The 13,945-nt window shown below is 38.7% G+C and overlaps 1 protein-coding gene across 1 annotated transcript in view; it reads right to left on the reverse strand.

The window, feature by feature from the left end:
• Positions 1–13,945, reverse strand: part of GCNA (germ cell nuclear acidic peptidase) — a 137,363-nt gene that overhangs the window by 32,823 nt on the left and 90,595 nt on the right. The gene's annotated exons all lie outside the window — the stretch shown is intronic.

A 13,945-nucleotide genomic window follows, 5' to 3' on the forward strand; every position in this document is an offset into this window, starting at 1 on the left:
ATAAATAGCAAAGTCCGAGAGGGCTGAAGTTGGGATTTGGGAAAGTTGATTTCGAAACCCAACTGCTGAAGGAAGAGAATTGTTAAGCAAGTTGCTGCAATCACCCCTTGTGAGGTTGGATCTTTGACCAGCCAATCATCCAGATAGGGGAACACTTGGAGACCCTAATCCCGCAATGCCCCTGCCACTACAACCAGGCACTTGGTGAACACTCTGGGAGAGGATGCAAGGCTAGAGGGCAGACCTTGTATTGATGATGGTGCTGTACAACCTGAAATCAGAGGAATTTCCTGGAGGTCGGATGTACTGGAATGCAAGTATAAGTCTCTTTGAGATCTAGAGAGCATAGCCAATCGTTGCATTCCAAAAAGGGATATAAAGTTACCAGGGACAACATCCAAAACGTTTCCTTCACTAGAAACTTGTTCAGGCCCCTGATGTCTAAGATGGGACATAGACGTCCCGTCTTATTCGGGATGAGAAAATACTGGGAATAAAAAACCCTGTTTCTCTGGGCAGGTGGAACTTATTCTATAGCATTGAGAAGAAGGGATGTCTGCTGATGGTTGAAAGAAGACTCTTGGAGGATGATCTGGAGGCATATTGGTGAAGTGAAGAGAGTATCCCTCTCAAATGACTTTTGAGAACCTAGAGGTCTGCGGTTATCAGTTCCCAACGGGGATAATACAGTTGGAGCTAACCTCCAATTGGCTGAGGCTAAGAAAGAGGAACAGCGGTTATGCTCTCTAGAAGCTTGTCAAAAAGACTGAGCATGCTTTTGAGGAACTGCTGATTTGGCACATTTGAATTGAATTCTCTAATAGACCGGAAGCTAATGTAAAGCTTTCAACAGAGGAGTAACATGATCATATTTACTCTTACCAAATATCAATTTGGCCACTGTGTTTTGAATAAGTTGCAGCCTTTTCATATTATACTTGCTTAAGCTGATATAAAGAGTTTACATAATCCAAATGAGCCAGTATAATTGCCTGAACCAAAATAGCAATCCAACCTCAGCTGGATATAGAAATACAAAAGACAACCAAAGGAGCAGAAAAAGTCAATGGGTTCTCATAGTGGGAGCTATGCTGCACTTAAAGCAAAATTAACCAACAAAACCAATGTAAATTTTCAAGAATATAATTAACGTGAGAGGTATTCCCTCAGTGTGAGGAGTTAGCAAAGTAGAGAAAATTCCCCAGCGCATAACTGAATTGGTATGTGAGCTCCATTACTCACTACACCTGCACACCATCACTGGGTACACATGTGTGCATTAAACAATTAGTGATCAGTGTATAATTTAATATGCTTTTAAAAATTCAGCAGATTCATTGCCATCTAGACAACTTTATCCATTTAGAACCACACAAACAGCAGTCGACTTAAAACCAAAACTTAAACAAAAAAAGTTTAGGACTATATGAGTATATTCAGCTGTTGCTGAATTCAGGACATAAAAATAAGTAATAAACTCTGCTTATTATATGCATGAAAACATGACAGCAGATAAAGGCCAAATGGTCCATCTAGTCTGCCCAGCCGCAGCATCCACTGTCTCCTCATCTCCCTAAGAGATCCCACCTGCCTTTGACATTACAGACGTTAAATCGTGGCTTGAGAGCACTTCTAAAAGGTCATTTTCCTGTGAAGCTCCATAAGTCCAGGCAGTTAATTTCAGAATTTTTTTTTGACCCCGGTGAGATTTTTTGCTATAAAATTGTTTATTTGTTGTCAAATGATGGCTAGCACAAAACAAACCAAATTAGAGGCTTTGTTTCAGTCTGGGAAAGGAAAGATTAAAAACGGATACAGCAACTCCTTCAACGTCTTCATTGCTTGAGGATTCCACAGTCATTTTAAATATATTAGAAGAGTTGAAATCTATTAAAATCTTTGTACAAAGTAACTCAGAGCAACTTGCTGTTCTGAGAGAAGAAGTTTCAAATATTAAGAATCAAATTGAAATTGTAAATCACAGGATGGAGCATTTTGAATCCAGAGTGGTTGATTTGAAGGAAGGGCAGAGACAGTATGGTAAAGATCGTAAATTATTAAAAGATCTGGAACAAAGGTTGGAGGATTATGAAAATAAATCTCATAGAAATAATAAGAAAATGTGGAAGGGAGAGATCCGGTTGTATTTTTACAAGAATTGATCCCTAAGCTAATTCCTTTGTCATTAAAATTTCCCTTAGAAATTGAAAGTGCACATAGGCAGCCAGCCAAAAAACCAAATGGATATGTGGGGAATAGACCTCTAATATTTAATGTGCTAAGATTCCAACATGTAATTGAAATTTTTCGTTTGGCTAAAGAAAACAGAAATTTGAAATTTATGGAGGCAAAGATTTTATTTGTACTGGACTTTGCAAAGAAAACAGCAAAGTTAAGGAAAGAGATGTTGCAATTAAGACCTAAATTACAGCAGATAGGGGCAACATTTGGTCTTATGTACACAGCTATTATGCGGGTTACTTATGAGAATCGCACTTTCCAATTCAATGATCCAGTAAAATTAAATGAATTCATTATACATCAGGAAGAACCAATGTCATAATAAATTTATGCTTTTGAAAATTGAAATGGAAAGCAGTTTTGTATATTGTATTATTGGTTTATTTGTCTGAAGAGAAAACTGTTTAAATATGCAAGAGATTCCAGCTGATTCTCAGATTCAATTAAGTTTGCCAGTTAAACAGTAACAGCGTCAGTGTGATTCTATGTTTTAAATGACAGCTGTGATAACTAACAGGAGGGCCCTGGATGAAAATTGGCGGTGTTGATGCCTCTTCTGTAATGTAGAAACTCAAAAAGTTTAATTGCAATATGGAAGAATGAAGACGTGTTGCTGTTTAACTGTTTAAATATGCACGAAATTTCAGATGATTGTCAAATTCAGTTAAGTCTGTTGATAAACAGCAACAGCGTCAGAGTGATTCTACTTTTGAAGGGCAGCTTTGACAACTAATAAGATAATGCCAGATAATAGGTGGGATTGATGACCTCTTCCATAATGTGCATATTCAGTAAGATTATTTACAACAGGAAGGAGGGATGACATTTACAACAGGAAGGAGGGACGACGAGTTTTGAGTGGCACCCATGATAACCAATATCACTGAATGTCTGTAGGAGAGATTGGAAAAAAAAAATCCAAAAATTGACAGCAGTGGGAAGGAGTGACGACGAGTTCAAGGAAGTACTATATAATTGACAGAGTCATGGGTGTCAAGGAAAATACTAATTTTCTTACTTGGATTTAAATATTGTTTTTTCATTATTACAATAGTGTTAGAGTGATTCTACGCTTTGAGTGGCCTTGATAACTTATAGAATAACACCGGATGTCAGTAGGCGGGACTGATGACCTCTTCCGTAACATATAACATAGTGGATGACGGCAGATAAAGACCCGAATGGTCCATCCAGTCTGCCCAACCTGATTCAATTTAAATTTTTTTTTTTTTTTCTTCTTCTTAGCTATTTCTGGGCGAGAATCCAAAGCTTTACCCGGTACTATGCTTGGGTTCCAATTGCCGAAATCTCTGTTAAGACTTATTCCAGCCCATCTACACCCTCCCAGCCATTGAAGCCCTCCCCTGCCCATCCTCCACCAAACGGCCATACACAGACACAGACCGTGCAAGTCTGCCCAGTAACTGGCCTAGTTCAATATTTAATATTATTTTCTGATTCTAGATCTTCTGTGTTCATCCCACGCTTCTTTGAACTCAGTCACAGTTTTACTCTCCACCACCTCTCTCGGGAGCGCATTCCAGGCATCCACCACCCTCTCCGTAAAGTAGAATTTCCTAACATTGCCCCTGAATCTACCACCCCTCAACCTCAAATTATGTCCTTTTGTTTTACCATTTTCCTTTCTCTGGAAAAGATTTTGTTCTACACATATTCAATGAGAACATTCACAACACGATGGAAAGATGATGAGTTCAAGGAAGTATTATCTACTATACACTGACATCAGAGTCAAGGAAACAATTGGTCCTCATATTATAGAATAATATCCCCTCTCTTATTCAATTATGAAAATGATTTATTTTATTAATAATCAAAACAAAATTCCCTCCCCACATCCCCATTAATGTCTTAAAATTTTTATTCAGGGAAGAATAATTTTTAATCTTTACAATATTCTATTAATGGCCTCCACACATCTTGAAATTTGTTATAATTTCCTTTTTGGACAGCTAGTGTCCTTTCCATTTTATAAATATGGCATACAGAGTTCCACCAAAAAAAATAATTCAATCTATTCCAATTCTTCCAATTATAAGTGATCTGTTGAATGGCAACCCCTGTTAAAATTAGCAATAACCAATTTAATTCTTATAGACTAATTACTAGTAATTTTTTTAGAGTGCATTCTGATTAATTTTAGATCCTGATATAATGTGATTAACATGTTAATTAAGGGTAATTTTTAAAGTGTTTGGGTAATATTTAGAGGGTTATTTTACTTGATGATATATTAAAGGAATCTATTTTCCTGGTATATCAATGAAATTAATTTTATTCTTTAATACTTATTAGTTCGTGTAAAATGATTTAGTGATAATTTTATAATGCATTCTGATGGTTAATAGGTTGATAGGAAAAATTTATAGAATTCCTGAGTAATATATAGAGGGTTAATTTGATGCTATATTAATTGATACTATATTAATGAAATCTATTTTCCCTAATTGATGTTATAGTAATGAAATTATTTCACGCTTTAATACTTATTGGCTCTTGTAGATTGATCTGGAGCTAATTTTATAGTGCATTCTGATTTTTATGATAAAATTGATATATTTATTTAATTGCTGATTGAATGTCATGAATTAATATGTTCTGATGCTATATTAATGAAATTAATTTTACTCTAATACTTATTGCTCTTGTAGATTGATTAAGAGCTAATTTAAAGTTCATTCTGATTTTTTATGATGAAATTTATATATTTATTTAATTGAAGATATATGTTTAGGGGAAAAAAAAAGCGCCATTTGAATCTTTTGTTTAATGATAAATAGGTTTAAAATATAGCATAATTAGAAACATAGAAAGATGACGGCAGAAAAGGGCTATAGCCCATCAAGTCTGCCCACACTACTGACCCACCCCCAATAAGTCTAAATTCTAATGATCCTGTTCCTTAACTCGACCTTCGTAGGGATCCCACGTAGATGTCCCATTTATTCTTGAAGTCGAGCACGCTGGTGGCCCCGACCACCTGCACCGGAAGCTTGTTCCAGTGATTTACCACTCTTTCCGTGAAGAAATACTTCCTGGTGTCACTACTAAATTTTTCCCCTCTAAGTTTAAGCGGATGCCCTCTTGTGGCCGAGGGTCCCCTGAGACAAAGGATGTCATCTTCCACCTCGACACGTCCTGTGATGTATTTAAATGTCTTAATCATGTCCCCCCTCTCCCTGCGTTCTTCTAGAGTGTAGAGCAATCTGTTCAGTCTCTCTTCGTACGAGAGACCCTTGAGCCCCGAGATCATCCTAGTGGCCATCCGCTGAACCGACTCGACTCTAAGCATGTCTTTACGGTAATGTGGCCTCCAGAATTGCACACAGTACTCCAGATGAGGTCTCACCATGGTCCTGTACAGTGGCATTATGACTTCTGGTTTCCAGCTGACGAAACTTCTATTGATACATCCCATCATCTGTCTTGCCTTAGATGAGGCCTTTTCTACTTGTTTGGCAGCCTTCATGTCTGCACTGATGATTACTCCCAAATCTCGTTCTAATGAGGTCTTAGCCAATGTTTCTCCATTCAAGGTGTAAGTTCTGCATGGATTTCCGCTACCGAGGTGCATGACCTTACATTTCTTAGCATTGAAGCCCAGCTGCCATGTTGAGGACCAGTTTTCCAACGCAAGAAGGTCCTATGTCATATTATCCTGCAAATAGCCTTCACTTACTATGTTGCATAGTTTGGCGTCATCGGCGAATAATGTTACCTTACCCTGCAGCCCTCGTGTCAAGTCCCTTATGAATATGTTAAAAAGGAGTGGACCCAGGACTGAGCCCTGCGGCACTCTGCTGGTCACCTCCGATGCTTCAGAGAGAGTGCAATTGACCACCACCCTCTGATGTCTACCACTAAGCCAATCATTGACCCATGCAGTTACTGTCTCGCCCAACCCCATCGATTTCATCTTGTTTAGAAGTCTGCGGTGTGGGACGCTGTCAAAAGCCTTGCTGAAATCCAAGTACACTATGTCCAGAGACTCTCCCGAGTCTAGCTTTCCTGTTACCCAATCAAAGAAGCTGATGAGATTGGATTGGCATGACCTATCCCTAGTGAATCCATGCTGATTTGGATCCCTTAGATTCCCTTCATCCAAGATCGTGTACAATTTACGTTTAATTAATGTTTCCATGGGTTTACACACTATCGATGTGAGACTCACTGGTCTGTAGTTCGCAGCCTCTGCTCTGCAACCCTTTTTGTGCAGAGGAACGATGTTAGCTTTTTTCCAGTCCAGGGGGACTCTCCCCGTATTTAGGGAAAGATTGAAGAGCATGGCTAATGGTTCCGCCAGGACATCGCACAGCTCTCTGAGCACTCTCGGGTGCAATTCGTCCGGACCCTTGGCTTTGCACACCTTGAGTCTTGACAGTTCGCTGTAGACGTCAGCTGGTGTGAACTCAAAATTCTGAAATGGGTCTTCCGCGCTTGACATCGGGTCCAGATGTGGCCCGTGCCCTGGTGCCTTGCAAGTAAAGACCGAGCAGAAGTATTCATTCAGTAGTTTGGCTTTATTGGAATCAGTTTCCGCATAGTTCCCGTCCGGTGTTCTAAGGCGTACTATCCCGTTTGTTTTTTTTCCTGTCACTAATATACTTGAAGAAGGATTTGTCCCCTTTCTTAATGTTCTTTGCTAGAGTTTCTTCCACTGCAAGTTTGGCCTCTCTGACTGCTGTTTGACTGCTGCAGACCTGGTCCTGTATTCAATATTAGCTTCTCCTTTCCCCGTACGTTTGTATGAAAGAAATGCTCTTTTTTTTTTTTCCTTGACGAGGTACGAAACCTCATCAGTGAACCATTGTGGTTTTTTGTTTCTTTGTTGTTTATTTAATTGTGATATAAAGGTTGATTTTAGATAATTTATAGGGTGCCTGGTTTGGACTTTAGGGAACTGATCTAAATGAGTGCTTTCAGGTTGTTATATTGTTTTAAGAATGGGGGAGGGAATGGGGAAGGGTGTTTTTGGGAAGGGTTATAGGATGTGTATTACCAAAAGATTATATTTAAGGGATAATTATATTAGATCATATGTTTGGTTATTATCAATAAGAACGTAGAAATGAATCTAAAATTATTTTCAATAAGAACGTAGAAATGAATCTAAAATTATTTTCAATAAATGTGAATGGTCTTAATCATCCAATAAAAAGAAAGAAAACACTAAATTTCCTAAAACAACAAAATGCGGATTTATATTATATTCAAGAGACCCATTTAAATGCCCTTGAATCAAGGAAGTTGGAATCTGATGGATTTAAACATTGCTTTTTTCCATCTGCAGTAGATAAAAAGGCAGGAGTGGCAATTTTAATTAATAAAAAATGTCTGGCTACATTTAAAATTATCTCTGCAGATTCTGCAGGGAGATGGGTTCAAGTAGACATGAGTATGGGAAAACATATCTTGAAGCTTATTAATGTATATGCCCCTAATTCGAATCAATTATAATTTTTTAAGACTCTGCAAAAGCTGATTTTACCATCAGCTACCTCTGATTTAGTAGTAGCAGGGGACTTCAATGCGGTAATGGATCCATTGTTGGATAAAAAACCTAATAGGATGATAAAATCACTAGGATTAGATAATCTAGTTCACTCTTGTGGATTGAAAGATATTTGGAGGATTCTTCATTATAATGCTTGGGAATTTTCCTTTTATTCCCATGTTCATAAATCATTTTCACATATTGATTATATATTTGTATCTGATACATTCATACAACAGATTAGAAAAGCCTTTATTGATCCAATAATTTTATCGGATCATGGTGGAGTATGGATTGAGTTTTGTGTTGAAGACGATTATACTAGGCCTGTTTGTAGATTTTATAATGCATTGCTTGCAAATGAAAACTGTATGGAAGAAATTTAACTCAATGCTTTGAAGGAAATCTCATTAGAAGTATTATGGGATGCTTTTAAAGCTACCATAAGAGGACAAATCATTTCATATTCAGCTTATGTTAGGAAAAAACTTAAGATGGAATTATCTAAATTAGAACAAGATATTAAAAGTTTAGAGGCCCAGTTGGCTTTGAATTGGGAACATAATACTCTACAAGCTCTATTAAAAGCAAAATATAGTTATAATGAGATTTTCTCTAAAATGGCTAGAAAAGCTTTATATTATGGAAACTCAAACAAAGCGGGAAGAATGTTAGCTAATTATAAGAAAAGTTAAAATTGTGGCTATTAAAGATGAGAATGGAATAACTCACTCAAATTGGAAATATTTTAAAACAATTTTTGATGTATTATAAGACTTTATATTCTGAGCTTTATTCAAGAAAGATTATTGATGTTTTTGAAATTTTTAAAGTTAATTAAAGGGCCTAAAATTCCTGAGCATATTAAATAATCTCTTGATTTTCCATTATCATTAAAAGAACTTCAAACAGCCTTGAAGTCTCTTATAGATGGATCCGCTCCAGGTGGTGATGGCTTCACTGTAGAATTTTATAAATCATTTCAAAATCATTTACTACGTTATCTATTAAATTTATATTAGGCACAATTGAGTAATGGTTGCATATTAGGTACTATGGCAGAATCATTAACTATTGTTTTACCAAAGCCAAATAAGATCCTACTTTGGTTTCAACTACAGGCCTATCTCTTTGATAAAGTATATGTAAAACTTTTGGCCCAATTTATTAGCTTTGCACTTGGCAAAGGCTCTCCCTTATATTATTGGTATGCACCAAAATGGGGTTTGTTGCAAAACGACATTCTTCTAATAACACCAGATTGGCTTTTCATATCTTGAATTAACAAAATCCATTGAAGATCCTGCCTTCTCTGTCTTTGGATGCAGAGGCGGCTTTTGATCGTGTTGAGTGGACCTTTATGTATCAGGCAATGGATTGGTTTAGTATTGGTTCTGGATTTATACAGATGATTCAAACCTTGTATAGCTCCCCTTTTGCAAGATTATATATTAATAATATTTTAACAGAAAGATTTCGATTGGAAAGGGGAGTTAGACAGGGTTGTCCGTTATCTCCTTTACTGTTTGATATTGTTTTGGAACCCTTGTTATTAGCTATTCAGCAGGTAAAGGAGATTCAGGGTAATGTAATTTATTTCTTATATACCGCTAAACTCAGTTAGGATTCTAAGCGGTTTACAGAAAAATAGACAATAGGGTGCATTAAAATTATAAGTAAAATAGGTACTTAGAAATTCTCTTACTGTCCCGAAGGCTCACAATCTAACTAAAGTACCTGGAAAAATGACAATTAGTAGAGTAATGAAGAAATAAAATAGAGAATAGATGAGAAAAATAAGAAAATAAACATTCTAATAAGACTACAATGATCTAAAGGACTTTGAAAGGTTGAAAAAAGAGGGGAAATAAGAATAGATGCAGAGGGAGAACCGTTGAAGCAATAGAATTCTGGGGAAATTTAAATGAAATTTGAATGATAAAATAAAACAAAATAAGTGGTAAAACAATAAGTGAGATTAAAAAATATATCATAAACTAAAAAGAATTGGAGTAAAGGGCCATTACTCAGAATGGCAAAGGGTCACGAGTGGAGTCCCACAGGGATCGGTTCTGGGACCGCTCCTGTTCAATATATTTATTAACGACTTGGAGACAGGGACGAACTGTGAGGTTATTAAATTTGCGGACGACACCAAACTCTACAGCAGGGTTAGAACCAAGGAAGATTGTGAAGACCTGCAAAGGGACTTAACGAGACTGGAAGACTGGGTGAGAAAATGGCAAATGAGTTTTAACACTGAGAAATGCAAAGTCATGCATGTAGGGAAAAAGAACCCGATGTTCAACTATAAAATGGGAGGATCATTGCTGGGGGTGAGCAACCTTGAAAGAGACCTGGGGGTGATGGTGGACGCAACATTGAAAGCATCAGCACAGTGTGCGACAGCCTCAAAGAAAGCGAACAGAATGTTGGGTATCATCAAAAAGGGTATCACGACCAGGATGAAGGAAGTCATTTTGCCGCTGTATCGGGCAATGGTGCGCCCGCATCTGGAGTACTGTGTCCAGTACTGGTCACCGTACCTCAAAAAGGACATGGCGGTACTTGAGGGAGTCCAGAGAAGAGCAACAAAACTGATAAAAGGTATGGAAAACTTCTCATACGCTGACAGATTGGGAAATGCTGGGGCTGTTCTCCCTGGAAAAGCGGAGACTTAGAGGAGACATGATAGAAACCTTCAAAATCATGAAGGGCATAGAGAAGGTAGACAGGGACAAATTCTTCAGGCTGTGGGGAGCCACAAGTACAAGGGGGCACTCAGAGAAATTGAAAAAGGACAGGTTTAGAACAAATGCTAGGAAGTTCTTTTTCACTGAGGGTGGTGGACACATGGAACGCGCTCCCGGAGGCTGTGATAAGCCAGAAGACGCTACAGGGGTTCAAGGAGGGTCTAGATAGGTTCCTAAAAGAAAAAGGGATTGAGGGGTACAGATAGAGGGGGAGGTAGGTTACAGGAGTAGTCAGAAACCACGTCACAGGACATGGACCTGATGGGCCGCCGCGGAAGCGGACCGCTGGGCATGATGGACCTCTGGTCTGACCCAGTGGAGGCAACTTCTTATGTTCTTAAAATCAAAACAGTCAAAACTGAAGTCCAGCTTGAACGGGCCCCCGAGCCAACCTCTTCCGTTGGCTCTCCTCTGCTGGAATGGGGGAGGAGCGAAGACAGTGTCGGGTGCCCCACTGGAACGGGCCCCTGAGCCAACCGTTGGTCCGATGGCCGGACTGCAGCCCTCCTCCGTCGGCTCTTCCCTGCTGGAATGGGGGAGGAGCGAAGACAGTGTCGGGTGCCCTGCTGGAACGGGCCCCCAAGTCGACCGTTGGTCCAATGGCCGGACTGCAGCCCTCCTCCGTCGGCTCTCTTCTGCTGGAATGGGGGAGGAGCGAAGACAGTGTCGGGTGCCCCGCTGTAACGGGCCCCCGAGCCGACCGTTGGTCCGATGGCCGGACTGCAGCCTTCCTCCGTCGGCTCTTCCCTGCTGGAATGGGGGAGGAGCGAAGACAGTGTCGGGTGCCCCGCTGGAATGGGCCCCCCGAGCTGACCGTTGGTCCGATGGCCAGACTGCAGCCCTCCTCCGTTGGCTCTCCCCTGCTGGAATGGTGTTAGATGGTGTTACAGGGTTTGGTTTTGGTCTTTTACTTTTCCCATCAGTAGCAAATGCAGTATCCAATGTAAGTTGTTTTCTTGAAGCCATCTGAAATCACTTTAGTTAAACTGAAGGGATTAAATAGTTATAAAATCTTTAGTGAGAATGTCCAGGGAGAGGAGCTCTGCACTCAAACTGCCATCCTCCTTGCCTCCAAGTTCCTATAAAGGTCGGGGAATACAAAGTTTCTGCATATGCAGATGATATTTTGCTTCATTTGAGGAATCCAGAAACTACCATTCCACATTTGCTAGATTTGGTTGAAAAATTTGGGAAATTTTCTGGATATAAGATTAATTGGAGTAAATCGGAGATTCTTTCTTTAAATTTTCATTGTCAAAAAGGTTTATTTGATTCCTTTTCCTTTCTTTGGAAAGACGAAGGTATTAAGTATTTAGGTATTTGGATTCATTATACAATAGAAGAGTCAATTCAAATTAATGAGAAAGCGTTATTGTTGAAGGTTACGTTAATGTGTGAGCAATGGAACCCTTTACATCTGACTTGGTGGGGGAGAGTCCAAACTGTTAAGATGATGATTTTACCTGTAGTCTGTTACCAAATGGGTATGTTGCCAGTGTTTTTTCAAGAGTCCTTTTATAAGAAATTAAATAGTATTTGGCTGGAGGAAAAAACAAGAATTGCTCTAGTATCTTTACAAAAACCTATTGCGGAGGGTGGGGTAAATTTTCCAAATATTTATAGGTATCATCAAGCCTATATTATGCGTCAAGGTATGTATTGGATCCTCCCGGAGCTCATGGAAAATTTTACCGGATTGGTTGCGGTTGAATGGCAACTCCTGTTGCCACTGAGATTGAGTCATGTACTAAGTATTAAGATGCCTAGATTATATAAGGACAATAGAATCTTATTAGATACTTGGAAAACTTTAAAATTTGTAGATAATTTAGTTCCTATTTCAATTCATAAATCCACGTATCAGACTATTTGGCTAAACTCCAAGATTCAAATTGGCAGATTTAAAGTCATTTGGAAATATTGGATAATGGCAGGTATACTCACTTTGGATGATGTTATTATTGATGGTAAACTGCTTAAGTTTTCACAATTGCAACATAAATTTGGTCTAAATAAATCTCAAACTTATAGATGGTTGCAGTTGAAGCAGGCCATTCAGATGGGGTTTCCTGAATGGAAAAATCTTGTTAGTTAGTATAGCCTGCCGTTCTTATGTTTTCAGGTAGATTTCCAGGGACACTTAGCCATTCAGTGGTATAAATTAGTATCTGGATTCTTGAATAAAAAAACAAAAACTGGTCTACGTGACATTTGGAGCACTGAGATAAAGTATCAAATTAATACGTCTCAATGGTCATGAATTTGGTCTTGGAGGATGAAATGTACATTGTCAGCATCTATGAGACAGACATGGTTTTTTTTGTTGCATAGAGTTTTTTGGACCCCAGTTCGTTTACACAGAATAGATGATACTAAATCTAATAGATGCTGGCATTGTCATCTTCAAGTAGGGACACTGGATCATTTATTATTTTATTGTCCTTTGATAATGGAATTTTGAAGATCTATATGGGGTCAAGTTAATGAATTATTAGAAAATCCAATGACTTTAACATATGATACTATCTTATCTGGAACACTTATGAGAGCAAAAAGTCAAATTTCAGTAAATAACAACAAACTTGCTTATAATGACGGGGGTTGCCATGCAGCTAATTTTAAAGAATTGGAGAAATTGGGATAGATTAAATTATTCATTCTGGTGGGAATCCCAATGTTATGTCTTTAAAATGGAAAGGTACATTGCCATTCAGAAGGGTTATTATAAAAAATTTATGGATGTTTGGGAACCATTAACCAAATATTGTAAGGATTGATTATTTTTATATTGATAAGGAAATATACACATCCTGGGGAGGGGATATAATATGGGATTGATTAAAGCTTGTTGAATTGTTTATAAATATTTTTAAGATTTTGTTGATTAACTGGTTGGGGGATAATAAGTTTTCTTATTATCTTTAAAAGTGTATTGTGCTATAAAATTATTCTTCTACTAGTTGTTTAGCTCATTACATTAACGGGTGCTAGCAGCCCTTCTCCCTTACTTTTACCTCATCCCTGTCCAGCAGCACCCCCACCCATTCCCTGCTCCCCCTATATAGCAGTAGTCCTTCTCCTTTTATCTCCCCCTGTTCAGCATCACCCCCCCCATTTCCCACTCCCCATATCCAGCAGTAGCTCTTCTCCTTTACTTCCTGCTCTCCCCCCCCTGTCCAGCAGTAGCCCTTCTCCCTTACTTGTATGTTCCCCACTGTCCATTAGGAACCTTTCTCCCTTATCTATAAACCATGCAGCCTTACATTTTAGAAGTCCCCCACCCCATTCTGCCCAGCTCCCTTGTCAAATTTCAAAACTGCAGGCAGTGGCTGCTCCTCACCCGATCCCCGCTTACAGCGGCCCCGCACTCGCGGTCTGGTTGGCTCCCTTGCTGGAGCTTTTCACGGTGTTGTCTCCTCTTTTACTAAAACCTGCT

The sequence above is a fragment of the Geotrypetes seraphini genome, chromosome 5 (genome assembly GCF_902459505.1).
Source record: "Geotrypetes seraphini chromosome 5, aGeoSer1.1, whole genome shotgun sequence".
NCBI classification, from domain to species: Eukaryota; Metazoa; Chordata; class Amphibia; order Gymnophiona; family Dermophiidae; genus Geotrypetes; species Geotrypetes seraphini.